Source organism: Haemaphysalis longicornis, unplaced genomic scaffold (assembly GCF_048455015.1).
Source record: "Haemaphysalis longicornis isolate Haplotype H1 unplaced genomic scaffold, Haemaphysalis longicornis Haplotype H1 scaffold_4, whole genome shotgun sequence".
NCBI classification, from domain to species: Eukaryota; Metazoa; Arthropoda; class Arachnida; order Ixodida; family Ixodidae; genus Haemaphysalis; species Haemaphysalis longicornis.
Genome location: NW_027526361.1, coordinates 73,260,006 through 73,287,072, shown reverse-complemented (window position 1 = coordinate 73,287,072; position 27,067 = coordinate 73,260,006).

The following is a 27,067-nucleotide window of genomic DNA, read 5'->3' as shown; positions in this document are numbered from 1 at the left end:
GGGACCGCCATAATTTTTTATGAGCAGCACATATCAGAGAACATTGACGACGTTCTTTGGAGAGCCTACTTTTTGATGTTGCTGTTTAAGCGTCACTTCTAAAGCTGTTTTTCGAACCTGCGTGACCGTATTTAGTCGAGAAAACACTTCGGCCCCAACACCTTGTATGAAAACGTAGTACATAAAAGAAAGACCTACTAGCACTCCTGGTAAGGTCCATACATGTTTGCGCTGGTTTGAGCAATGCAAACCTTTGCTACATCTATGGCAAAACACTTGTACACAACCAAAATGAGTTCTATACTTTAAAAAAGGCATTGAATGGGTTGTTACAAAAATAAACTCGAGGCGCCCCAACTTGACTACAGATCATGCTCTGAAAAGAGACGAGCGGATTAAAAGAAAAGATCATCCTGACAACGCCAGCAGTGGCCCCGCTGACGCGACACATATGGATAGGTCCACTGGTCAGTGATGCTCAAGTTCCCAAAAAAAAGCAAACTGTCACGGGGTTCCGCTCTGAAGTAGTACAGTTCGCATACAATGAGCCGAAAAAGGGAAAGGGTGGAGGGACGATGGGAGTCTCCCTAATTTTAGGAGAGCGCGCGTCTTCGCCTATTCAAGTTGATAATCAAGTGCGCAGTCTAATGTAGCATCGCTCAGAAGCGCGGAGGCCACTGTGCGCCCAAGAAGACGATCCGTCCTCTCCCCGTCAGCTCATACGAGCAGATTAGTGACTGCTACTTTTATCGGTAGCTGCAGCTCTATAAATGGTCCCTGATTGTATCCAACCGCGATTACTATATTTTCCGAACAAATGTCTGAATTTCGCCGCTTCTCTGTTCGCTCGTTTGGGTTCGTTCTTCCGCTTCTTCCATCTGCTTTGGCCTGGCATGGACGGCCACCTCTCGCTTGTGCGGAGTTGAAGCTCGCTCTTTCTCTCTCTCTCTCTCTCTCGCGCGCGCGCTATGGAACGGCTCCTGCTATGAACCGCTCTCCAATGAGCTGTTTCGCTGTTAGAGATGCCATAGTCGCAGTTGGCTTTTTCGTTCAGTGGGTCACCTCCACCCCAGCCTCACATCGGAAGGCGCCAGTACCTGACATCTCCTCCAAACGCACTCCTTCCCCTGCAGAGCCAGCTTCTCCCCCTCTCACCCTACCGCTCCCCTCCCCACCCTGCGGCACCCATGCTACTCAGCTTCAATCCCTCTGCGAGTTTACACTACCCCTTCCCTCCTTTCTCCAAAACCTACTCTCTGAGAGCAGGTACCCCTGGCCCAACGTGAATAAAGCGGTTCTCTTTCTCTCTCTCTCTCTCTCCGTCCGTCCATCCGTCCGTCCGTCCATCCATCCATCCATCCATCCATCCATCCATCCATCCATCCATCCATCCATCCACCTACCTACCTACCTACCTACTCACCCGCCTATCTATCTATCTATCTATCTATCTATCTATCTATCTATCTATCTATCTATCTATCTATCTATCTATCTATCTATCTATCTATCTATCTATCTATCTATCTATCTATCTACCTACTCACCCGCCTATCTATCTATCTATCTATCTATCTATCTATCTATCTATCTATCTATCTATCTATCTATCTATCTATCTATCTATCTATCTATCTATCTATCTATCTATCTATCTATCTATCTACCTACTCACCCGCCTATCTATCTATCTATCTATCTATCTATCTATCTATCTATCTATCTATCTATCTATCTATCTATCTATCTATCTATCTATCTATCTCTGAGTTATTGCTTTTTCAATTAAAATGGCCCATTTGGCAAAGAATTCGTGGAAGCTTCGCACCAGAGGCCCGAAGACGGCAAACAGCGAAGCTGGCGGCCCCCTCCTCTCCTCCTTTAGCTTATTCCTGGTTCGGCTGAGTTTATCCAGGATGAGACTTAGAGGCCCGGCCAAGTTTTCTGCGTGGTTGTGCTTCGAGCCTCGGTCAAGTTTTCTGCGTGTTGTGGTCGTTAGCCCACCAAAGAGCACTGAACACTAGGTCGTTAAAGTATACGTACAATGTTGTTTTATCGTCAGTAGCAGTCATTTGTTTCGGGATTATACCTAAGTCGTCGCATCCGTTCTCCAATGGAAGCTATTTGGGAGTGACGCTCTTCTTCTGTCGCCCCATCTCTCCTTTCGGCAAAGACCCGACTGCTGCACCTTACATTGCTCGACAGCTATCCCGCTGAGCCGCTGTTCCCGGAAGTGAGCCTGAGCGCATGCATCCGACGATCACGTACCAAAAAATCACACAACTCTACCGAATAGAGCGACAGCATTACCCCCAGCGCACAAACAACTCCCCAGAGAGCTGGAGTGAGTCCTCCGTGTCCTTCAAACGAACACATTCCCCCACCCCGCTAGAAGTCACAATTTAGCTTCATTCAATTTAGCTCCTACCTGTTTCCCCCCCCACTGCCGCTTCTGCGAGGCCCCTGGACGATCTATTATATTGTAGGAGGCTGTGACCACGCCCCGCTTTCCCACCCAAAACCCTCTCCCACCCATGAGAGCCTTCAGACGCTAAATTGGTCTAAGCCTTCGTCACTCGAAACGGGATACCTACTCCTGCGTTTTTTTTTACTCGAAAGTGTTTCATGCGTGGGTACACGAAGATTTCACCGGCGTCATATCCGTCACTGGAGTGATGTTGCCAGAAAAAGTTGCATTGGGGCGGCTTTGCCCGAAATTGAGCCAGGAACTTTCTCGACGTAACGGCAAGTACACAGCGCTCTGCCCAGTGCGCTACGAATTCAAGCGCGAGTAGGTTTACGAACGGGCGTTATATCTTTCCCACTACTTTCTTCATTCAGATGCTGTCTAAGAGGTGCTGCCGTCTAGGAGAAGTGAAGCGAGGTCATTCATCATGACACTAATGAGCGCCAACAGTTGGCACCTCGATACCAGCATCTTCGTGTGCACGAGACGCGAGTTAATTGAAGCACCCTCCGCCCCCTACTGCTTTCGGTTTCGGTTTCGGTTTCGTTTCTTCCGCATGGTTTTCAAGGGGCTGTAGTGTCAGTCGGATTTATGCAATGTTCCGACGCGTGCAATCCCGTGCCTAATGGTGGCACACCGACGTAATATAAATAGCGATGTGCAAGGTCATTAGCATGCACAATAAATTCTCCTGTGAAGGCACATTTCACTTTCGTGTTTTACCGATTCCCCTGAAAGAGGCATCAACCCCATTTTTATGTATAATACATGTTGGGAGTAATTGTTTATGTGGTCCTTGTTTCAACCAGGCCGCTGCGGACAAACATTACCGCAATTGATGTATCTCGCAATTGCCTTATAGGTCTATTATTCCTCTTTAGTTCTATGGTTTACACTAGTTAGCCCTTGTTATGTTGTTACACCCCAAAATTTTTATGCGTACAGGTATACAAACAGCCCTCCAAGTTTATGTCGCCGTTTCCATCGGTGCACGTACCTGTACGCCGATCCAGAACCAGAGAGCGAAGGCGAGGACAAGACCAACCAACACTCCGGGAAGGAGTCCCCACAGCCAGGCCATGATGAGCCTCCTGGAACGCACACGTTCACCTCGGGCATCGGAAACGGCGGCGCTGTTCAGGACCTTCGCAGGTGAGGTCTACACGTCGAAGAGGTGTGATTTAGATGGGACGAGTGCGACACTCCGTGGTGAGAGAAGTACAAGCCAGGCACTTCCCGCGTCAGTAGGAATGGGAGCAGTGTCGTCAACATGCCTCCTAATCCGCTACTTCACGCATTTCAGGCTCTTTTCACGTGTCTGGCCAGCTGGCTATCTCCATCACCCTGAGGTTCCACCTGTCAGCCTCCAGTTGCTGATACCTGGAGGCCCGATCAGCTACGGTGGCCACTTTCCCATCGTAAACGGTGCGCTGTGTGTCGATTCTACCCCTGCGCGGATTCTACATACGCGCCCTCCGGCGGAAGCCCTCTTCATCAGCCCGACAGTCCCATGGTCAACGTCATCCATTTTTGACGCCCTGGATTTAAGCAGCACGCATACAAGCGTCCTCTTCAGTGGGCATGGGAGCAGTGTCGTCAACATGCTTCCTAATCCGCTACTTCACGCATTTAAGGTGTGTAAATCATATTCACTTTACGCTAAGAGGTGCGATGACCGATGTTTATTACTGCTCCCGTGCCCACGGGTCTTGTGACACTGTCTGCGAGTGTTTTTCTATGGCCTGTTTTCTTCTCTGCTGTGGGACATAGAGGCTAACCCTGGTCCGCTTCGTACACGATCTCATTCGGTTGATGACTCCGAATGCTTACCCGATGGTCCCGCGGAGCAAACTAAGCTAACCTTTAAATTACTTAAAGAAGTAGACGAATGTACGCTGGAAAGTACAAAATTTCAAGCCGAATCACTGCTGACATAAAAGCTATCAAAGAAGGACAAAAGAGCATCGAAACCAAAATGACCGCCATCCAGCAATGACTAGACGAGCATGAACAAAAATCCGAGGCTTTTCTCTTATTCGAAGAGCAGCTATCGCAAACGGAACAATCCCTTGCAGTCCTAACCAACCACACCGATTATCTAACATCTGGTGTCGACGAACTTGAAGATTGATCCCGTCGTAACAACCTAATATTTCATGACATTGCAGACGCTAAAGAAATATGGGAACGGATAGAAGCAAGAGTAACATCTGTGTTACCTTCCGTCATGGATTCTTTTCAATCCGACGCAATAGAACGTGCGCATCGTTCAGGGTCCTTTTCACCGAACAAAGCTCGCCCCGTCATTGCTGTTTATTAATTTCAAACAAAAACAAAAAGTACTTTCCCTGCGCAGTCAACTAAAACTTAAGGACATCGCTGTAAATGAAGATTTCTCTGTTACCACTAGCATTGCAAGAAGAAAACTGATCGAAATGTCAGCCTGGATCCCCTTCCTTCGAACTCAGCTAGAAAAGATTATTTATAGACAAGAAATGTTACATCTACAACGCATCATTGACACCGTTCAGCAAATTGAAACTCGAGACGAGCGCCCCAACCATACTACCAATGCCGCCTCTCCTGCCTTATCGTAGGAAAACGAGGGGAGTGGCCATCTTTGTTCATCATTTTCTTCACCTAAAATTTCCATTCTTTTTTGCGATGTAAGAAGTGTACTCAACAAATATGAGTCGTTGTCATCGGCGATTGACACGTGTTCCGCCCACATTATTGCACGAACGGAAACATGGCTTTCCACACATGTGAGCTACACGCAAATTTTTTGCAATGCCCCTCACTTTTCCATTTATCGTTGCGACCGTACTGAACGTCGAGGCGTAGGCGTTTCAAAAGATATTCCATCCAAATATATTCCATATTAACAGTCATTTAGAAATAATTTGGGCCTCTATGAGGTTTCACCATCAAAATATAGTCTTCTGTGTTTGCTATCGATCTCCTTCTTCCTCAATTACATTTATGAATGAGCTACATGACGCAATCAACGCAATTTCTACACGCGCTCCTTCTTCGTGCCTTTTTCTTCTGGGCGACTAACTTTCCTCACATTTGTTGGAGTACGCAACCGCCTCACTTATCGCCATTTTCGACTGAAGCAAGTAAATGTTTAGATTTGTGCTCTGTATTTTCTTTAAGCCAATTGATAACACAACCGACTAGAACACTAAACAACACAGCAAGTACTTTAGACCTTATCTTAACGAACCGTCCTGATGTTACTTCATCTATCACTTATTCCCCTGGATTGAGTGATTATTTGTTGTTGAACTTTCACATTAACGCAATCCCTTCAAGAAAAGCAAAAGAGAAAAAATATATTCTGGACTACAAGAACGCTAACTTCGAAGCTATTAACAAAAACCTATCAGTCTATACCGACTCATTCTTGCTGCGCTTTGATGACCGGTCTGTTCAGTGTAATTGGGATTTATTCTTGAGTAAAATTCACCAACTAATGGTAAATACATTCCGAATCGTGTAGTTACATCTTATCCCCACGCACCATGGTACAACTCGTATATCAAGCGCCTGTCTAATCGTAAGAAGCGCTTTTACCGATTAGCCAACGAGCCCCCCACTCTATCCCGCTTGGATACTTATTGCGTCGCATCTGAAGCCTCCGTCCATGCAATAAAAAATGCTAAAAAATCTTTATTACGTACAGTACTGCTGTCTATGCTAAAGACTAACATTAAAAATTTTTGGCGCGCCATTAATTCACCCGCTCATGCTGATATTGGCCTCGAGGACGACATTAAAAATCCAGTACCTTTTAATATGTGTGCGTCTATCTTAAACGACACTTTCGTAAAAAACTTTTCCTACACTACTGTCGATAAGCTTCCGGCCGTCCAACATTTCGAATATATTGCCATGTCTCAAGTGATTTTCGATGTTCTTGGCATTTCCAAATTAATTCACGGTTTACAGAATCATTCCTCCCCTGGTTTTGACCTAATTACTGCAAAGTTTCTGAAAAATACAAGTGCTTATTGTTCTACACTACCAACAAAAATTTTCCAACAATCACTAAATACATTTACGTTACCCGCCGCGTGGAAAATCGGGAAGGTGGTTCCTCTGTACAAAACTGGAAATAAATCTGATCCCGCTAATTACCGCCCAATTTCACTCACCAGCACATGTTGTAAAATGCTCGAACATGGTATTTTTTCTAATCTGGTTAATTTTCTTGAATCTAACTCATTTTTCCCGTCAGCCCGGCACGGCTTCCGGAAATCATACTCTTGTGAAACTGAACTGGTAACATTTACACACAGTCTCCACCGTATTCTTGATCGTTCGTCTCATGCAGATTGTATTTTTTGGACTTCAGCAAGGCTTTTGACAATGCCTCTCATAAACTACGCCTAAATATCGATGATAATCTTCTAAAATGGATTGAATGTTTTCTTACTAATCGTTCGCAATTCGTTGCAGCAAACGGCTACAACTCACCCCTACGAGGCGTACACTCCGGTGTACCTCAGGGGTCAGTGGTGGGGCCGCTCTTGTTCTTAACTTACATTAACGATCTCTCCTCCCTGGTAACTTCTAAAATACATCATTTTGCTGATGATTGTGTCATTTTCCGAGAAATTAACACCGACAACGATTGCGCAATTCTTCAGTCTGATCTTACTAGTATAGCTAAGCTAACTGGTGTCATGAATGGCGAATGGAGCTCTACACTAACAAATGCAAAGTTCTGCGTGTATCCTATACAAACACCACTCCGTCACTTTATTTTCTTAATAATTCCGCTTTAGAATTTGTTGCCTCCTATAAGCACCTTGGCGTTCACATCACATCAAACTTGTCCTGGGCCCTTCACATCGAATACGTTATTAACAATGCTAGCCGCATGCTGGGATATATGAGGCAAAACTTTTTTAACGCCCCGTGCGAACTTAAAATGTTGCTTTTTACAACCTAGTACGTTCAAAATTGGAGTACGCCGCGTCGATATGAGATACCACTCAGGGAATGCTAACTACTGCACTTGAACTTGTACAGAAAAATTCAATTCGCTTCAATCTCTCCCATTATAACCGAGGTGCAAGCATAACAGCAATGAGAAATACACTTGGCCTACCTACGTTGTCTTCTCCTCGAAACCTTTTTCGTCGAACCCTGTTTCATAAATTGTATCACCAGACAGAGCTCTGTAAATTAATTCCACCACCTCAGTGGACTTCCCATCGCATTTATCACTCTCAAAAAGTTGGTCTTGAATCGTGCAACACAAAAACCTTCTGTCATTCATTTCTCCCCTGTACATCCCGCGAATGGAACCACCTTCCCCGTGACATTGTTAATATTAATACGCGGTAGTCCGGTATTTACAGAAGGCACAGTAAGACTGACTAAGCGCCGTCCAAGCAAGGGGCCGAATTCCACGCGCGTCCCTCTCAGCGTCTTCTTCCTCTTCCCTCCTTGATGACCCCGACTTGATGGTGATGTCTCGTAACAGAACCCCCCCCCCCCCCCCCTGTAAGAGAACCGTCTCGGTGCTGCTCAGGGCAAAACTGTAGGCTGTGGACGGTAGGGCTTTAGACGGACGACATGGACGATGTCAGTCTTCGGAGGGCGCGATTGGTCAGCCGGAACGACAGGGGTGATTTCGTAGTTTACAGCAGTCACTTGGCGCAGGACACGGTAGGGGCTGTAGTAACGGGCGAGCAGTTTCTCAGAACACCGTACTTGGCGCGCAGGACACCAGAACAGCACGGAGGAACCTGGCTCAAAGTGGCGGGTGCTGTGTCGTCGATCGTAACGGAACTTTTTAGAATCCTCGGATGACGTAAGCCTGGTGCGCGCTATGCTGCGGGCAAAGTAAGCCAGGACAATGGCATCTTGGCCATAACCAGAAGGCGGCGTGTTGTGTTCGACTAAAGTGTCCAGGGGCAAGACCGGCTCTCGACCGAAGAGGAGGTAAAAAGGCGAAAATCCGGCGGTATCATGACGGGACGAGTTGTATGCATGGGCGTCCGGAACGGGGGGAAGGGGGGCAACCGCGCCCCCTTGGAAATTCGTATATTTTTATGCACTACAAAAAATCTGCACAGCTTGTTTGGCCCATAATTAAAATAACTTTGCCCTGAAGGACGGAAGAGAGGAGAGAACTACACCGACGTTCTCTCCTTTGTCACGTCCTTTAGCGCAAAGTTTTTTTTTTTTTTTTTTTAAATATGTACGTGAACCAACTAGCCCAACAGTCCACGCTACTCAAATGGTTAGCACACTCAGGTCCTGCGTATCCGTATGGAACGCCCTTCAGGACTGCGGTCAATTAGACACTGACTAACATTGTCGGTCATGTGACGGCAGTGAAACAGACTGCCGGTGCAGGCTATTGAAGATAGCGAACAATTCTGAAAGGTTTGACTCTTTTTTTAAACTCTAGATTTATGCACTCTTACCGCAAGAACTTCCGTTTTCGGACAAAGTTGCAGCTATATCTAACAAAAAATTTTCACCGCTACACCTAGTAGGGAGAGTGTAACATCCTCCCGTGCCATCCCATCACCTTGTACACCCTTTCCTTCGAAATTGCGAAATGTCGGCACCACCCAAGCCCCGCAACAAAACCTATAAATCAGCCCCTGAAAACGCTTGTACGCCTGTACTGCATTGAAAGCCAGTGAGGCGAGTAGTATCTTTATTGCGTGAGCCATTTCAACAGACTTCATCCCACATGTAACCTCGCAATTTGCCCAGAAAAACCCGAGGCGTCTGCGGCTGCTATTCAAGGAAGATTGGCGGAGTGCAGTTCTATGTATGTGCATGTATTGGGCTGTGTGCTGATGATCAGTTGGCGTGAGTCGAGAACCCTCACGCAGCGAGACTGGTCACTCTTCTCAACAAAGTTACAGTAACTTTTCGCATTTTCTTTATTAACTTTATTTCTTTGTTCGGTAATAAAATCGAATGTATATCCTCGAAGTCTGGTTATAATTCGCTGTTTGTACTTTTTGTAACCACAAATAGCGCCTTTTTGGTGCTATCCATCCGTACACCCCCCTCCCACCGTTAATGGATGCCCCCCCTTTGCAAAAAGTTCTGCGGACGCCCTTGGTTGTATGCGAATGTAATGAAAGGTAAAGCAATGTCCCAGTCGCGATGGTCATCCGAAACGTACATAGAAAGCATATACGTTAGGGTTCTGTTAAGTCGCTCCGTAAGACCATTTCTCTGCGGATGGTAGGAAGTAGTAAATTTGTTCGTGGTTGCGCAGGAGCGAAGAATGTCGTCGACTACTCACGACAGGAAGTTTCGTCCGTGGTCAGTCAATAGCTGACGAGGAGCACCATGATGGAGGATCTCCTCGTAAAGGTTGGAAATCTGCGACATCAGCAGCGCAGCTGGTTGGAAGGGCCCGGTGTTATTGCGTAACAGGTCGCGTAATCAGTGGCCAGTGAAATACAACGATTTCCGGCCGCAGACTGGGGAAAGGGACGAAGAAGGTCTAAACCAACTCGTAAACACTGTTCGACCGGTATGTCCAGTGGCTGAAGAGGGCCGGCAGGCGGCGTCGTCGGTGCTTTCCGACGGTGGCACTTGTCGCATGCCCCGACATAACGGCGAATAGAGCGGTAAAGCCCTGGCCAGAAGAAACGCCCTCGAACACGGTCGTATGTTCTTGAAACTCCTAAATGACCAGCTGTTGGATGGTCGTGCAGTTGCTCCAGGACGTCCAAACGAAGGTGGTCAGGCACAACAGGACCTTCCAGGCGTGCATTCCTACGATAGAGCACACCGTCCTTGAGTTGGAAAAATCGTTCTGATGGGTCCGAAGGGGCGTTACTGCGCGTTCAATGATCCGGCGCAAAAAATCGTCTCGGCGTTTCTCTTTACCAAGTTGGAAGAAAGAGGTAATCGCTAGAAGGGATGGAAATGCGTCGGAACAGGTAGCCGCAGGAGGTTCGGCAGGGTAGCGTGACAGACAGTCGGCGTCCTGGTGCAGGCGGCCCGATCTGTATACGACTAAATAAGAATACTCCTGCAGGCGGAGAGCCCATCGCCCGAGGCGGCCGGTTGGATCTTTCACTGATTCTAACCAACAGATCGGGTGATTATCCGTCACAACGGGAAATGGTCGGCCGTAGAGGTATTGACGAAATTTTCCCACAGCCCACACAAGAGCGAGACACTCCCAATGATGGAATAATTTCTTCCTGCCGGAGATAGGAGGCCGCTGGAGTAGGCGATCTCGCAATCCTTGCCGGATTGGCGCTGCGCCAGGACGGCTCCAATGCCATGGCCGCTAACGTCAGTTCGGATTTCGGTGGGTGCAGACACATCAAAGTGGACTAAGATGGGCGATGTGGAGAGGAGATGCACCAATGTGGTAAAGGCTTTGGCCTTGTGAGGGCCCCACGACAAGATGGTGTACTTTTTTAAAAGATCGGTTATAGGACGGGCGATATCAGCAAAGCATCTTATAAAACGGCGGAAATATGAGCAGAGGCCCACAAAACTGCGGACGTCTTTCGATGAGCGGGGCACGGGAAAGTCCTTAACTGCTTTGATCTTATCGGGATCGGGCTGTACTCCTTTAGCGTCGACGAGGTGGCCCAAAATGGTCAGTTCACGCCTCGCGAAGCGCACTTCGCTGAGCTGAGCTGCAGGTTGGCCTGACGGAAAAGAACAAGGATTTCACGCAGGTGCTAGAGAGGAGTCTCGAAGGAGGGAGAAAATACAATGACATCATCGAGATAGCGGAGGCAAGTGGACCATTTAAATCCGCGCAGAAGAGAGTCCATCATGCGCTCAAAGGTGGCTGGCGCGTTGCACAAACCGAACGGCATAACCTTGAACTGATATAGGCCGTCGGAAGTGACGAAAGCGTTCTTTTCTCGGTCCAGCTCATCAACTGCAATCTGCCAATAACCTGAGCGAAGGTCTATGGAGGAGAAGTATTTCGCTCCACGAAGGTAATCTAGGTCATCGTCGATTCTGAGTAAAGGGTAGACATCTTTCTTGGTAACCCGGTTCAAGTGACGGTAGTCCACGCAGACGCGCCAGGTGGTGCCGTCCGTCTTTTTTACCAACACGACGGGTGAAGCCCATGGATTACAGGATGGTTCAATGATGTCCTTGGCGAGCATTTTTTTAATGTTGTGCTGGATGACTCCTCGTTCGGAAAGAGAAACACGGTACGGCCGGCGATGGATAGGCCTGATATCACCTGTATCGTTGTGGTGCATCACAGTTGTGCTTTGCCTCAAATGTCCGTTACCCAAGTCGAAAACGTCGTCAAATGATGACAAAAGGCAGCGCAGTTTGCTTGATTGAGCTTGAGATATGTCTGGGCTGATCAGGGGTGCAAATTTATCTGGCGAGGTAGGCCGATGGTTGGATCCATGTTGTTGCATTGGGTCACGGTCTAAAGCATATGCCGAAATTTCAGCTGCCGCTAAATGGGTGAGAGCTGCGACGGTTATACCTTCTGGAAGTACTTGAGTATGGAGCGAAAAGTTGGAGAGGCAAGCAAACGCGGTTCTGTTTGATGGTGACCACAGTGTGGGGCAGTGCAACATTTCGCGTCAATAGAACGTCAACGATGGGAGTAGCCAGGTAGTCACCGTCATAAATGGCGGTAGACGTAGTGAGGGGGCCATAACTGGTGGCTTGATTTGGTAAGCGAATGTGTTTGGACGAGCACAGGCACGGCGGGGAGGAATCGGCAGTAGGCGGCAACTCAAGGCGAAAGAGGCCCGTAGAGCAATCCATGAGTGCTGCATGCTCTATCAAGAAATCGTGGCCAAGGATCACGTCGTGAGGACATTTGTCCAAAACAGAGAAAAGAGCAGTGGTATCGTGGCCAGCGATGGTGACGAGACAGGTGCACATACCAGCGATCGCCGGTGTAGCTTGAACATGCGAAAGGGCAGGTGTGGGGACTTTTCGCAAGCGGGTCCGTAGATTAGCACTCATAATGGAAATATGCGCCACTGTATCAATCAATGTCCGAACAGGCACGCCATCAACATTCACGTTCAGCAAATTGTCCCTCATCGGAAGCATCAAAAGAGGATTTTCGGTCGGGGTCGGGAATGCAGCACCACATCCGGGAGCGGCACTGGCTAGTTTTCCGAGTCGAGGCGTCCGTAGTGGGTCGGCGAGGTAGAGCGGCGGGGCTGCGAAGAGCGAGACTGTCGGCGCTGGGGTGACAGGGAATGGCCAAATTGTGGGGCGGAGTACACGGCATCGGCGGCAGTGCGTTGCTGGTAGCTGGCAGAACCGCGGTTAGTCCCAGGCTGCGGGAAACGGTCGTTCCAAGTGTTTCGAGCGGAAGAAAACCAGCGGCTCTGGCAATACCGGGCAACATGACCAACACGCCTGCAGTTAAATCATATGGGACGGTCATCGGGTGTTCGCCATTGAGGCGGGTTCCTGTAAGACCGTGGCCAACACTCTTGGCGTAAAGGGGTCGGGGACGACTGAGCTGGCCCATAATGATTGCAGGAAGCGGCGTTGGCGGGATATTGCCGACCGACAGGGTGGCTCATGTGGCAGGCTGGCTGCAAGCCCATGCAGGCAATTTCGTCACGCACAACTGCTTTTATAACGGAGAGTGTCGGCAGATGAACGTCAGCGACGGAGTGTTGGGTGGTGACCGGAGTCATAGCCTCTATCTCACGTCGGACGATACGGGTCACCGTATCTGCACTGGTTTCTGCCGGTGGTGGACGTGGTGGCGAAACTGGGCCCTCACATGAAGACGTTGCAGCGGTATTGGGAAGGCGCATGGACTTCTGAGTGATTCAACGGCTTTTCGCTTGTTCGAAGCGCTTGCACTCATCCAAAATTGAGCTTACAGTGAAGCAGTCTTTGCACATGAGCAAATTGAAGGCATCATATGCTATGCCTTTAAAAATGTGGTCAACTTTATCCTGCTTGGACATGTGGTCGTCAACTTTGTGGCAAAGGGCCAGTACATCTTGGATGTAGGCTATGCACGGCTCAGTTGACGTCTGCGCTCGCGATGCAAGCTGATTTTTGGCAGCGAGCTGGTGACCAGATTACATGCCAGAGCTTAATCATCTCTGCCTTGCAGCTGTCCCAACTAGTAAGAGTTGCTCCGTCGGTATTGTACCACGTCTCCGCTGCACCTTTCAGGTGGAACGAAAGGTTAGCCAGCATAAGGGTGGGATCCCAGTGATTGTGAGTACTCACACGCTCGTAGAGGAGGAGGAGGAGGAATAAACGTCCCTATAAAGCAGTTCGCCTTGGGGAAGAGTCCTCATTCGAGGACCCCTTGAGACCGTCCGGCTTCTTGAGCCCTCTTCACCAGCCAAAGCTGGTCATCAGGGTCCGAGCTGGACAGTGCTCTCTCCCAGTGCTCAGGGGAGGGGAAGGGCAGGGGGGAAGGTTATATACGGCTCAGTTGACGTCTGCGCTCGCGATGCAAGCTGATTTTTGGCAGCGAGCTGGCGACCAGATTACATGCCAGAGCTTAATCATCTCTGCCTTGCAGCTGTCCCAACTAGTAAGAGTCGCTCCGTCGGTATTGTACCACGTCTCCGCTGCACCTTTCAGGTGGAACGAAAGGTTAGCCAGCATAAGGGTGGGATCCCAGTGATTGTGAGTACTCACACGCTCGTAGAGGAGGAGGAGGAGGAATAAACGTCCCTATAAAGCAGTTCGCCTTGGGGAAGAGTCCTCATTCCAGGACCCCTTGAGACCGTCCGGCTTCTTGAGCCCTCTTCACCAGTCAAAGCTGGTCATCAGGGTCCGAGCTGGACAGTGCTCTCTCCCAGTGCTCAGGGGAGGGGAAGGGCAGGGGGGAAGGTTGGGGTTCTTCTCGCAGCCCCAAACAATGTGGTAAAGCGTGCCCGGAGCCTCACAGAAGCGGCATTCCGAGGAGTAGAGGGTGGGGGCCAGAATGTGGGCTCTAGTTGGGTGGGGAAAGGTGTTGGTTTGGATGCATCGAAGGTGGTGTTCTTGCTCTTTTGTGAGGTTTTTGTGTGGAGGAGGGTACATTGTTTGCTGCAGGCGGTAGTGTTGCGTGATTTCTGTGTGTGTAAAAAGGGGACAGATACGCCACTGCTCGCCGATCACCTGACAAGCCCGGTATGTGAAATCTCGGGCATGCTGGTGGGCAGCTTCGTTGCTGGGGACGTCGGCATGGGCGGGAGCCCAAATAATCCTTACACGGTGTTGTGGAGGATGCTGCTGTAGAATTTGTGCGGCGCAGGGTGAGAGGAAGGCGCTAGAGAATGTTCTACATGCTTGTTGGCAGTCCGTAATGATGATCTCCGCAGGGGTTTGAGCAATTGCTAGGGCTATGGCCACTTCTTCTGCCTGTAGTGCATGGGTGGTAGGAATTGATGCACTTGTGAGGAGGGCTTGAACTGTAGTCACAACTGTGGTCATAGCTCTCCTCCCAGGATAGGATGCTGTATACTGTGTATACTGTGTATACTGTCCGTGTATACTGTGGTGGAGTTTTGGCCGTACCGTTTGAAGTTTGCTTTCGCTCTGGCATCTCTGCGATCCTGGTGGTGTGTTGGATGCATGTTCCGGGGCAGTGGGGCCACATCAATAAATTGGCGAATCTCATGCGGAAGGTGAGTCGCATCGGCCTGTTGGTGTTGAATCGGTGAGCGCAGGCATAGCTGGTTCAGAATTGTTCTGCCGGTGGAGGTGGAACTCAGACGTAATAACTGGTTCATGTGATGAGCTTCGAGGAGTTCATCCAAGGTATTACAAACTCCCAAGTGTAGTAGTTTCTTTGTCGAGGTGCTGACAGGTAGTCCCAACGCCAGCTTGTATGCCTTGCGGATCATAGTCTCTACCTTGTTCTTTTCAGCCTTCGAGAGCACAGCGTAGGGGATGGCGTAAGTAATCCTAGAGATGACAAAGGCTTCGACTAGCCTTAGCACATCCGCCACTCGCATACCTCTCGTTTTTGTGCTGACCCTGCGGATCATGTGGGAGACTTGCTCCGTGGTGTGCTTAAGTCGGTCCAGCAGTTTGGTATTGGAGCGATCCGCTTGTAGAAGCATGCCTAAGATCCTCACCTGCTCCCTGCTGAGTTGGAACAATAGGGTGGCCATCCACTTCTACGGAGATGGTTGGCGACCCGGGATGGAGGTTTTTACGTGGTGACACGATAAGCAGCTCAGATTTTTGCGGCGCACACGCTGGGCCACATTGTTGTGCGTATTCACAGACAATGTCGGCTGCCTGTTGTAGGTTGGTCTCAATTTCCCCCCCCCTGACCCATGAGTGGCCCATATGGTGATGTCATCCGCATATAATCCATGGCGTATGCCTGGTATGGCATCCAGGAGCGGAGGGAGGCCTACGAGGGCTACATTAAACAGCAAGGGGGAAAGGACCGCACCCTGGGGTGTGCCCTTGTTGCCGAGAGAAATTGTATTTGACTTCAAACCTCCCACCTCCAGAATGGCTTTTCGGCCGTCGAGGAAGTCCCGAATGTATTTGTAGGTACGTTCCCCGCAGTTAAGGCCATTCAGTTGTTTAAGTATGGCCGTATGACTGACATTGTCAAATGCACCTTTTAAATCCAAGGCTAAGATGGCTTTCGGGCTATCCCTCGAGCATTTCAGCATAACCTCTTCCTTCAGTTGAAGAAGGATGTCCTGCGTGGAGAGGTGATTACGAAATCCACACATGGTATGTGGGAGCATGTTATTTTGTTCGAGGTACTGTTGTAGCCTTTTGTGGATGACGTGCTCTAGAAGCTTTCCCAAACACGAGGTTAGGGATATCGGGCGCAGGTTCTCGGTGCTCTGTGGTCTTCCGGGCTTCGGAATAAGGCGCACCTCTGCCGTCTTTCAGTCTTCCGGAAGATGGCCCGACCTCCATACCGTGTTCAGGTGGGCGGTGAGTTCAATGATGGAATCATCATCCAAGTTCCCTAGGAGCTTGTTGGTGATGCCGTCCATCCCTGGGGCTGTGTTGCGGCTGATGGTCTGCAGTGGCGCTTTTACTTCATAGATGTAGATGTCTTCATCCAGTTTGAGATTTGGCTGTCCCGAGTACGGCGGTAGTGGCGTTTTCGGATGGACGGGGAGGTACTTGTCCAGGAGGGACTTCATGAGGGCATTGGAATCTCCTGGGTGTGACTGAATTATTTTTTTGCATGGTTTGGTTTGAATCGGTCTTGCTTTTTGAGAGGTCCATAAGATATCTGAGCAGTCTCCAGGTCTTTGATGTACTGAGTTGGCCCCGGAGACTGTCGCAAAGGGATAGCCAGCTTTCTTTGCACAAGTTAGCCGCATAGCGGTCTGCTTCTTCTGTTAGAAGGGCGATTCTCCTTTTCAAACGACGATTAAGGCGCTGTCGTTTCCAGCGTTTGATGAGGCTTCTTCTCGCTTCCCATAAGTGGAGGAGGTGAGGGTCTACACAGGGGGTTGTAGTGGTTGTCCTAATTTTTTTTGTGAAAGAATTCATATCATTGCGGAGTTGGGTAGCCCATTCCTGTAGAGTGAGCGGCGGGTTGGTTGCACTGTCGAGTCGGGCTTGTTCCCTTCGCTCACGAAATTTAGGCCAGTCCGTGAGGCTTGCCCTGCCCAGAGGAATAACGTATTCTTCTCCAAGTACTGTCGTGGCTAGGATCGAATGGTCACTTCCCAGGTTTTCCCCGGTGTGAGACCACATCGCCGTGACGTTCCCCGAAGTGATGGAGAGATCAGGGGACGTGTCTTTGGAGATGCTGTTACCCATGCGCGTGGGAGTATGCGGGTCCGACAGCAGGATGAAGTTTTGCTCTTCAAGGATGGAATGCAAAGCGGTTCCTCTCTTGTTGGTGTAGCTGTATCCCCACAAAGGGTGTGCCGCGTTAAAATCTCCCACGATGATGAGCGGATTAGACAGTGCAACGCGTTTTGCTTGCTTGATGAAGAAAGATAGGTTTGCATCTTGGCCTCTTGGACGGCAATATATGTTTAGTAAATAAAGGCTCTGCGCCACTTTAACTTTCCTAGGGACAATTTCCGTTAGTATTCCAATTTTTTCTGACTGCTGGAGCGGATGCTGTATAGCTGTGATTCGTTTGCTTACTAGCGTGGCGAGAGAACTCGAGGGTCCGTATTCATATGAGATAAAGCCGGAAAGTTTTGCCGGGGAGTTTGTTTCCTGAAGAGTAATGACATCTGGTGACTCCTGAGCCGACGCAGTGTACTGCGCCAATGAGCTGGCCTTGTTCTTGTAACCCCTACAGTTCCACTGCCATATGGTGAGTTTTGACCCCTGCGTAGGAATGCGTTTATTCTTGGGTGTTGCTATCTTGGGAAGTGGTATCCTCTGCCAGGTGTGATGGTCTGCTGTAGTGCTTGAGATCTCGGCGAGAGTGACGAGCAGCAGTTGTCTGTCCCTGTACTTCTAATTTATCTAATCGTTGCGTGATTTGTTTTAACATGACATCATTTTCTTTACGGTTTCAGCGATTTGGGTATTCTCTTAACACAGCGGGACTTCTATCGTGCTGGCAGATTGGTAAGTTGGTTCTGAATTCGGTGTTTGCGGGGGTGTTGGTGCGGGACGTTCGGGCTTTTTCCGTTTCTCTGGCGTAGTTTTTGCCCCTTGCCTAATTTCTGCCTTGAGCGCGAGAAGCTCACTATGGAGTTGTCTGTTTTCCTGACGTTGTTGTTTAATCTCGTTAAGAAGCTGCGCATTTAGTCGTTTAAGTTCCGCCAGTCGTCACGCTTGGGGGTATTGGTAGGAGGAGGAGGAGGGGTCTGAGCACGTGGAGAGAGCATTTGAGCCCAGCTCACCTGTACTCCCGTCGCATCTTCTCCACTTCGTCGCTTGGCGCTGGGTGTTCTTCTGCGGGACCTGGAAGTTGATCGTGCCTTGCTCCCGTCTCTGGAGGGCCACCTGGATCTGGAGCGGGATCTTGACTCCCGGCGACCCCAACTGGATCCGCGCTGCTTTTTTCCTCCGGTTGACTGGCGGAAGAAACCGGTGCGGGCATTCCTTGCTAGCCGTGACGTGGTCCCCGCTGCAGAGTGCACACTTGGGCTTGCAGTCGTGTTCAGTGCCCTGTTTAGTCTGGTGGCCGCAACGCTTGCAGTTGGCGTCTGTAAGCGTGGTAGGCTGAGGGCAGACGTCGGCTCTGTGACCTGTAGCATAGCACAAGTGGCAATAGGCGTGGGTCCGCTTGTAGAGGTAGCACCTTGTTTCTACTCCTCCGATGTACACGAAGAAAGGGACTTTCTTTCCGGCGAATGTTATTAGCACGGTTCCTGACTCGCCAAGTCTTCTGCACGTGAGAGGCTCATAGCCGGGAGCAGAAAGGACCGCCATTATTTGCTCTGTTGTGACGCCGATACAGATGTTGTGGGTAACCCCTTTGCAGGAGTTGTCGGGGGATATTCCGTAGGGGTTGACCGGGAAAATGGTGCCTTCTATCTTCAGTTGCTGAATTTTACTCAGTGCTTTCGCCGCCGCTAAAAACGGAGTGCTCACGACGAGCATGTTTTGAGCTTCATTAATTCTAATCTTCAGGTCCGCTTCTCTCCACGTGAGCTTTGCTTCATGCAAGATGCTGCTGGCAAGCGTGTACGGACTGATTTTTCGCAGTGCTAGGCCGTTGCGCGGGCGAATCGCCATCTTGTAATCATTCTCTGGAAGTCGGGGTGGTTTCGGCTTGTTTGGAGGTAGGTTGGAGTTCCTGGTTGCCGTGATTGCCGGTCTGAGTGGGCTTCGGCCTACCGCAGTCGTGGTCGAGTGCTGATTCTTGCGTTGAGCTCGCCTGGTGACTTCTATCCATGGTGCAGTGGCGTCTTCGTCGTCTTCTGCGGAGCAGGAAGATGCGTGCGAAGGCTGCTGGTCCATGTCGTCGTCTGCGCCGTCAGCCGTCGTCCCTGGTCAAACGCTCGTAGAGACTGACCCAGTCCTCCCTCCACGTTGACATCGTTTGTGCCATAGAAGAAACCTGGGTCTCGAGGGTGGCTCACGATGACAAGCCGCGTAGCGGCATTGGGGGGTGCAGAAGGCGGTGCCATGGTGGCGCCTTGCAGATAACGCCCGCTTCGAAGATCCGTGATCAGGACCTGTGAGCCAGCCGTGTCCAGGTCTCATGGGCCACGGAAGAGATGGGTATAGCAGGACGGAGCCAAAACAGCACTCTCCACCAAATAATACGCGGTAGTCCCGTATTTACAGAAGACACAGTAAGACTGAATAAACGCCGTCCAAGCAAGGGGCCGAACTCCACGCGCGTCCCTCTCAGTGTCTTCTTCCTCTTCCCTCCTTGATGATGATCCCGACTTGATGGTGATGTCTTGTAACAATATTAATGATAACCGGAATTATCGCGAGAATTTAGCTAATATTATATATTGAGGAACAATATAATTTTTTATGATACTCACTATACTGCATTATTTTTTTCTTGCTTTGCAACCCACTCCCCCTCAGTAATGCCTTTGGCCTTGAGGGGTACAATAACTAAATAAAAAAATAAATCAATACCCAATGTTAACTAAGTGCGTTGGCATGCCCCGCCTAAAACGAACTAAAAGATACGAAACCGCCCTTATTACGGTAAAACCTCATGGTTCTTGCAAAATGATCGGCACTGGTGGGACTTGAACCCAGGCTGCCAGCGCGGGACCGAAAACCTACTGTGGCCGAACCACGGGGCCGTTTTAGCAGTTGCTCAAGATAATAGATAGGGTGTTCCAAGCAAACTATTAGATAGCGCAGCGTGCGTCCAGGCAGCCAGGTTTGTCAAACACGCCGCCGGGGACGGGAAACACCTGCGCCAAATGGCAGCGCAGCACGTCCACTACGATCCGTCTGAGATGTGGAGGTAGAGAGTGGGGCAACGGGGCGGTCCTGATGATGGCTAGAGACCAGGAATGGCACATGAGGCTCCTGACGATGGTTAAGCAGAACAAGCTTCGGAGGGTGCTGTCGAGAGTGCTGGCTGGCCAAGTGGTGACGGGTGCGGCGCGAGGTTCAGCAGAACGTTCACAGCGGGTCAACAGTAGGCCTAATATAAACTTCCGTCTTCCCATTCTTAGTAAATTCTGAGCGCTACCTTATTTTTTTTACCTTTAAACGACATACGCTGGTTGCCAGCTTTAACTATAAAAAGCCAAAGTGCCAGATTTGGCTGCGAATAACCAGATTGGGCAGCCTTTGGTTTTGTTGGGTTTTACTTTTCATAGTTCTTGTACGCTTTTTGTTCTTTAATAAATGCAGTCAATTAGCACTTCGGCAAGAAACTGCAACAAAGGCAAAACAAACTAGAACAATTGTACGGTGCCCAGAGAAAATCACGCAGTACCACTGTGCAGGGGACAACTGCAGCTTGCCTACGCATAATATCGTGCGAAAGGATCGCGGATGCATTCCTATAAATAAAGCGTTTTTCAACACACCACCATATTTGTGTGCTTCTACGTGGGCTTGTAAAACTGCCAGGCTACACAGCACACGCTAGATATAAGACAATGCGCTCACACTTCCCGTGCTTGCTGTCGAAGTAATCAATCATCTATCGGTTGAATGCTTGATTGACTGGAATAGGTTGTTGATAAGCTGTTTTAAAGCATTATTATGTGAATCAGCATTCACTGTCAGCGGACTGTATTCGAGACGCAAAGGACATCTAAGTTTCTGTGGCTTAAAATGACGACGTGAAAAGGACACCATCATTTTTTTTGTTTTAGAGCGAAGCTTTCTCTACTGCTCTGAGGTCGTCGTTTGTCGCGCAAGACGCACTTCAGGAAGGCCAACTTCACAATTGGTTTTCCAAAACGATGATAATAATAAGCAAAGGAACATCAAACGCATCAAGAAAAAAACGATTCCTGTGGAAGCAATCAAACCGGGGTCTTTCGCTTTACGAAACCGACGTCTACACGATTTCGTCATACCGGCATGGCGGAAGCAGTTCGAATTTTGCGCTTCGACTTTGTGTCAGGCTGCATAAGAGAAAACTTTTCGTTTTACCCATCTGTCTTTTTAAAAAAGAACTTCGAATTTTTTTTGTCCACGACTATTATGATTAAGAGGTAGGTCCAACCACCCTGCCGGTCTAATGCTTAGGCGTCACATTTGATAGTTTTAACATCAAGTTCAACGACGTGTTAAACAAAGAAACTCATTGCACGTCAGGCTGCTGGTATTGATTGATTGATTGATTGATTGATTGATTGATTGATTGATTGTAGGGTTTAACGCACCGACGCAACGCAGGTGATGAGGCGCGCCGTAGTGGAGGGCTCCGGATTAATTTTTACCACCTGGGGATCTTTAACGTGCGCCGAAATCTCGTACACACGGGCGTTTTTGCTTTTCGCCTCCATCAGAAAAGCGGCCGCCGCGGCAGGGAATCGAACCCGCGACCTCGTGCTCAGCAGCACAACGCCTTAGCCACTGAGCCACCGCGGCGGGTAGGCTGCTGGTATTGCTAGACAGCGTTTGACGTAAGAGCAAAACGTCAGGTCTTATGTCAGGCTAGTTCCTACTTTCCTCCCAAACTTACTTTTCCTGTATGCCAGCGGTTCAGATGGCGCCTAAAGTAGCGATACCGTCCCTAGCGTCACCAAAAAAAGGTTTTAGCAGTCGCAAAGGCTCCACATTACATCTGCGAAACCAAAAAGTTTGGGCAGAAGTGCTTCCGTAATAAAAATTAGCAAGGCAAGCTATCAAAAGTATTCCAAGTATGTGTTCCGGAACACGTACCTTCTTTACCTGGCGATGTGTTCTTCACGGGCAAATTAAAAAAAAACTTAATAATGGGAAATTAATAATCCAAGAAGTGGTGCAATATATCCGGTTCTACGCAGCTTTTTCCGGTGTCCCGTAACACCTGTAAATCTTAACACGCTTCTGAAATTGTTCAACGCCAATTTTGGCCAATATTAGCCGCATCGTACGAAGCACGTAAAATATTACCCCATGCTCCTCACAGAACTAAATTTAGGATACAATAAATTTTAGTACGCGGGTGTTTGTTCTTTTTGCCTCCACCAGAAAAGCCAATGCTGCAGCCGTGAATCGCACCCGCGTCCTCGTGCTCAGGAGCACAACGCCTTAGCCACTGAGCCACCGCGGCGGGTTCTTTACTTGTTACACAGAACATTTCGCATAAACTTAGACCTAAATTTTCAAGACACCACATTGACGAAGCGAAGGCATACGTTGGAATTTTAAGAATATTTGTTCACTAAAGCTATTTTTCTCTATTCGCTCTTTCCACGTGAAAATCGGGAATGGAACACACTGGATGCAGTTGATGAAGTTATAACGCAGCAGCCAATATTTGACAAATTTATGGAACTGATTGAAGCTACTGGTTTATTCGAAACGAGTCGGCAAGAAGGAGCGATTGACTGTTTTCTTGGTGCAGCCCATCCCGTTTCGAATAGTCATACCAAACCACTTGCCCACAAAATTCTTTTCCTTTTGCTTTTCTGAAACGAACACGCCGGGGCAGTGGCTGGGCCAAGACAAAGCGTTTATTGCGATAGCGCGGGTTAATGTAGCGCTGTGCGAGAAGGGTTAAGAGGAAGGGAAGGAGAAGGAGCAGTGCTGATAACCGCAGCTTCGGCTGGCGTGACGTCACAGATACATCATTTTCTTTGTTAGTAATATCGCGATTGATGTTTTTGCTTGGCGCATTCTTCTTCGTTTTGTTTTCTTCTTGACCTATGTTCTTTTGCTGGCGAATATATGCGTGCGTAATTATGTGTACAACTATGTATGAATGTGCTATTCCTTTGCTTGTATGTTCTAAATTATGTGCTTGTTTTTTTATTATTATTATTTTGCACTGACTTCTGGAGTTCTCAACGTCGAAAGTTGGGACCGTGATGTCATCCGTATAATATTCCCCATGGGGTACTGACACTATTGTGTAAATAAATAAGTAAATAAATATTCGGGCTCCTTAAAGCAATGTAGCTCCTTCCAACAAAGCTTCGCATTGTAGAAACCTTGAAATCTCCGATGCTGAAATTGATTAGGCCGTCCCTTGTTCAAATCTCATGATCTCATATTTTGGTTCTGTAATGTACAAATAGAAGCACATTCTGCGTTATCAACCAAGCTGAATCAGGCTAGAACTTTAGCTACACGCTTTCGACGGTCCGCTCCGGTATCGGCGGCAGGCTCAACGCAACCGCAGCCAATGCCGTCCGCGGCCAAGTGCGCCGCGCATGCGCAACGGCGCTCCCTTTTCCTATCGGAGCGGAGCGGACGGTGAAAAACAGTCAGCTAAAACTCTCTAATAACTAAACGATTTGTAGGACGCTAAAACTTCGCCTTTGTGGAAAGCCTTAGCGTTATCAGGCCAAGCTCACGACGCATTATCCTGCCCATGACCGGCTATATTTTGTACGACCTGCTCACGTCGCCGTCTCCTACGGGAGCGCGCGTCCCAAGAAATGTCACATGGGCTCGCTCTCACGCCCGGCGCCCCCGTTAGATGGCTCTATAATTGATCCTCAGCTTCGCTTGTTTACGCACGGCCCGCCGTGTGTTTTCATATGGTCTGAGAAGTTCCACGTTTACAGATAACGTAAACATAGCGGCAGTGGCGCGCGATTTTCGAGAAAAATTAATTGTGCATCTAAGGCCCGTGCGAATGTATTTGTATATATTCGTGCAAATGTATTTTTGCTGTGGTGCGCTGACAACAGCCTCACTCGTAACTGTGGCTATGATAGACTTCTACTCCGTTTTTTTAAAGACGATAGTCTTTCTTGGGCTACTTAACCCCAGAAATTTTGGTCTGTCTGTATGTCTGTCTGTCCGTCTGTCTGTCTGTAACTCGATTCAGCCACCCGGCCAAAGTAAAACAATGCCTGCGCAATAGTCTTATATAGTCACAGATAAATGTACCCGTCTAAGTCCGGTGTAATGTTCATACTTGTCAACATTGTTGAAGAAGAACAAGACATTACGCAAATATAAGACAACAAATTAATACAGAAGTGATATTTGCAATGTTCCTTTATAAACAATCATACATGCTTGACTTTTGCGAAATTAGATACTTCATCAACTGCAGAAAAAAAAATTCACTCCGCTGTCGCCTGCTGTCGCCCGTGCCACTATAGCTTCTGGCGCCATTTAAAGAAATCAACAGCAACAGTTACGAAAGGTTCCACTAGATAGGTTACACGTTCTGCTTGCAACGCACGTGGAGTAGGGCAACGCGGTTCCATAAACGTTGAAGTACGGCGCCGCGATTCACGCGCGTCTTCGCCGTACGGCAGCGTTGGCATCGAGACACCCGGTTTGAAGCAGTGGAACGCGGGAAATTTAAAATGATTTAAGCAAACCTTTGGCGTCTTTACTTTGGGACTAGTGCGACGCACGAGGAACATGAGAGGTGAGCGGGAAAGCGAAGGGAGGCATTTACTTGGCAAAAGTCCATAAAGACTATCGTCTTTTGACGACATTTGCAACGAAAGAAGCAGATACGCGGCCAATTTTTTTATTTCAAGCTCATGAGGGAATATTCAACTCAATTATGACTGTACGTTCAGCTACTCTCCTTAAGGAAGAACGTTTCAGATATCAGTGAGCATAATTGCATCGTAAGTTTACGTTACGAAAACGTAGGCGGCATTGTGCAGTAAAATGTTGCCTTCTTAGGAAAGCAGTAACATTTACATTACAAAGATTAAAATGGCCTTCGGGAAAGTGATTATTTGGTTGATAAATTGTTGGTCAACGGGAACTTGTGAAAGAAAATTCCCTTAGCGGAACGGCTGCTCGATTTGCAAAACGCAGGGGTCGCGACCTTTTCAGGTGGAGATTGCAACACGCGTGCACTGCTCTATACGAATTGTGCATGGTCGTGTTATTTAACATTTTTGACACCTTTATTTTCACCACTTCCTTTTTACAATGCTTTTTTTTTAAACACCGCAGCGCGTCATCGGGCTTGTTACAATTTCTAGGCCCGGCGCGACCCGGGAGACACGGCCCGAGCCACACAAATTTATAAAATATGACCCTGGTCTGGCCCTAGCTTGACAGAATGTAATAAATAAGCCTGAATCCACCACTCTGTTTTATAAATATCAGCCCTAGTCGGAAACATGAAACCGAAAAAAATTTGCGGTCTTCAAAGTATATTGGATTTAAATTTCTATTAAACTTGGACTGAGCTTTCTACAATCAAAATTTCCTGACTTAGAGTATATATTTTCAAGAATCTGGGCGAATGTGCTTGACTTGCGACGAACTGAAGCCACACCGGGGATCATTTAAAGGATTTCGAGAAAAGGGCCGGGATAATCTTCTTTACACATTTATTGAACAGATATTCCACCTTTCGTTGATCCATTCAATTCGTTTCACAGAAAAACTCTCCTTCAATATGCTTTAGTGGAGAAAAAAAAGTTGCCAAAAAAACTCTTCAATTCAAACAGGCCTAGGCTTGCATGATGTAGCCCGCCGCGCTGAATTTCCGCGCGCTTTTGTTATCATTCAATTTTCTTTGAGTTCACTTAAATAGCCGGCGCCGGCGCGACCAGAAAAAAAAATTGTTCAAGTTCGAGCCCGGCCCAAGCTTGGCCTGAGTTGACAAAATGCGTGCTACACCGTCCGAACCCGGCATGCGGTCAGAGCCAGGCTCGGGCTTTCGGCAGTACCAAGCCCGCGCAGTTCCCTAGCACAATTCCTATGCAAGTCAATGCGACCGTGCCGCGACTTGAGGATCAAACGCAGCGCCGTGGCTTGCAGTGGCGCTCCAGCGAACTAAAAAGAACAAGACAGGCAAAAGCGAATTGCGCGCGCTGGGGAGCGGCGGCGTGCGCAGGTCGTGCAAATATAGCCGGTCGTGATCCTGCCCTTATCCTGCTCTTGAGTCGCACAGTAACGTAATTTACCGCTGACTTTACCGTGCCCTCTAGCGGCACGCATGAGCGGTCGCGCGCCACCTGCTGGAGGAGTGCCTTACCATCTGCGGGTTTCATTGGGCGCCGCAAGATGGCGCTGTGGTATTTTTCGCGCATTTCGACATTTATCTTTAGCTCAACGCTGCTCACGGAGACGGTTTTTCTACGACACTGAGCCCTTACTCTACGCGAAAAATCAAGGTGCTAGGATTGAAAAACATTTCAAATTATAAAATATTGATCTCAACGTTCAGTTGCGCGTGGGCAGCAATATGAATTGGGTCGCAAAGTCCAATAATGCCATCGGACGTCACGCAGGCAAAATAGATTTCGAACGTAATGGCAATGCGTCGAAGTAATGGTACGTACCATGGCGGTCGTCGGGAGGCAGTTGACGATTCTCTTCAAGTGTTTTTCGTGCTGACAAACTGCGTTTGAATGCCAGAAAACAAGGAATATATGCGGGCGTGGGCGTGTGCATCGTATTCAACAGCATTGTGTTCAACATGTTAGCTTCAAGCGGCTGCGCGGGAAAGTAAGCATCCTGGACGTGCTGTCGCACAGTCCAATCCTCGACTTTGTCATTCGGTTTTGCTGTGGCACAAAGCATGGCAGACTCCGTAAGGAGTTCCTGAAACCGTATTACGTCACCTTGCACGCGCGTTCGCGAGCTCTGGTACTCTGGCGAATGGATCTGTAAGATACAGGTGATTTATGTACTTTACAGTATGGC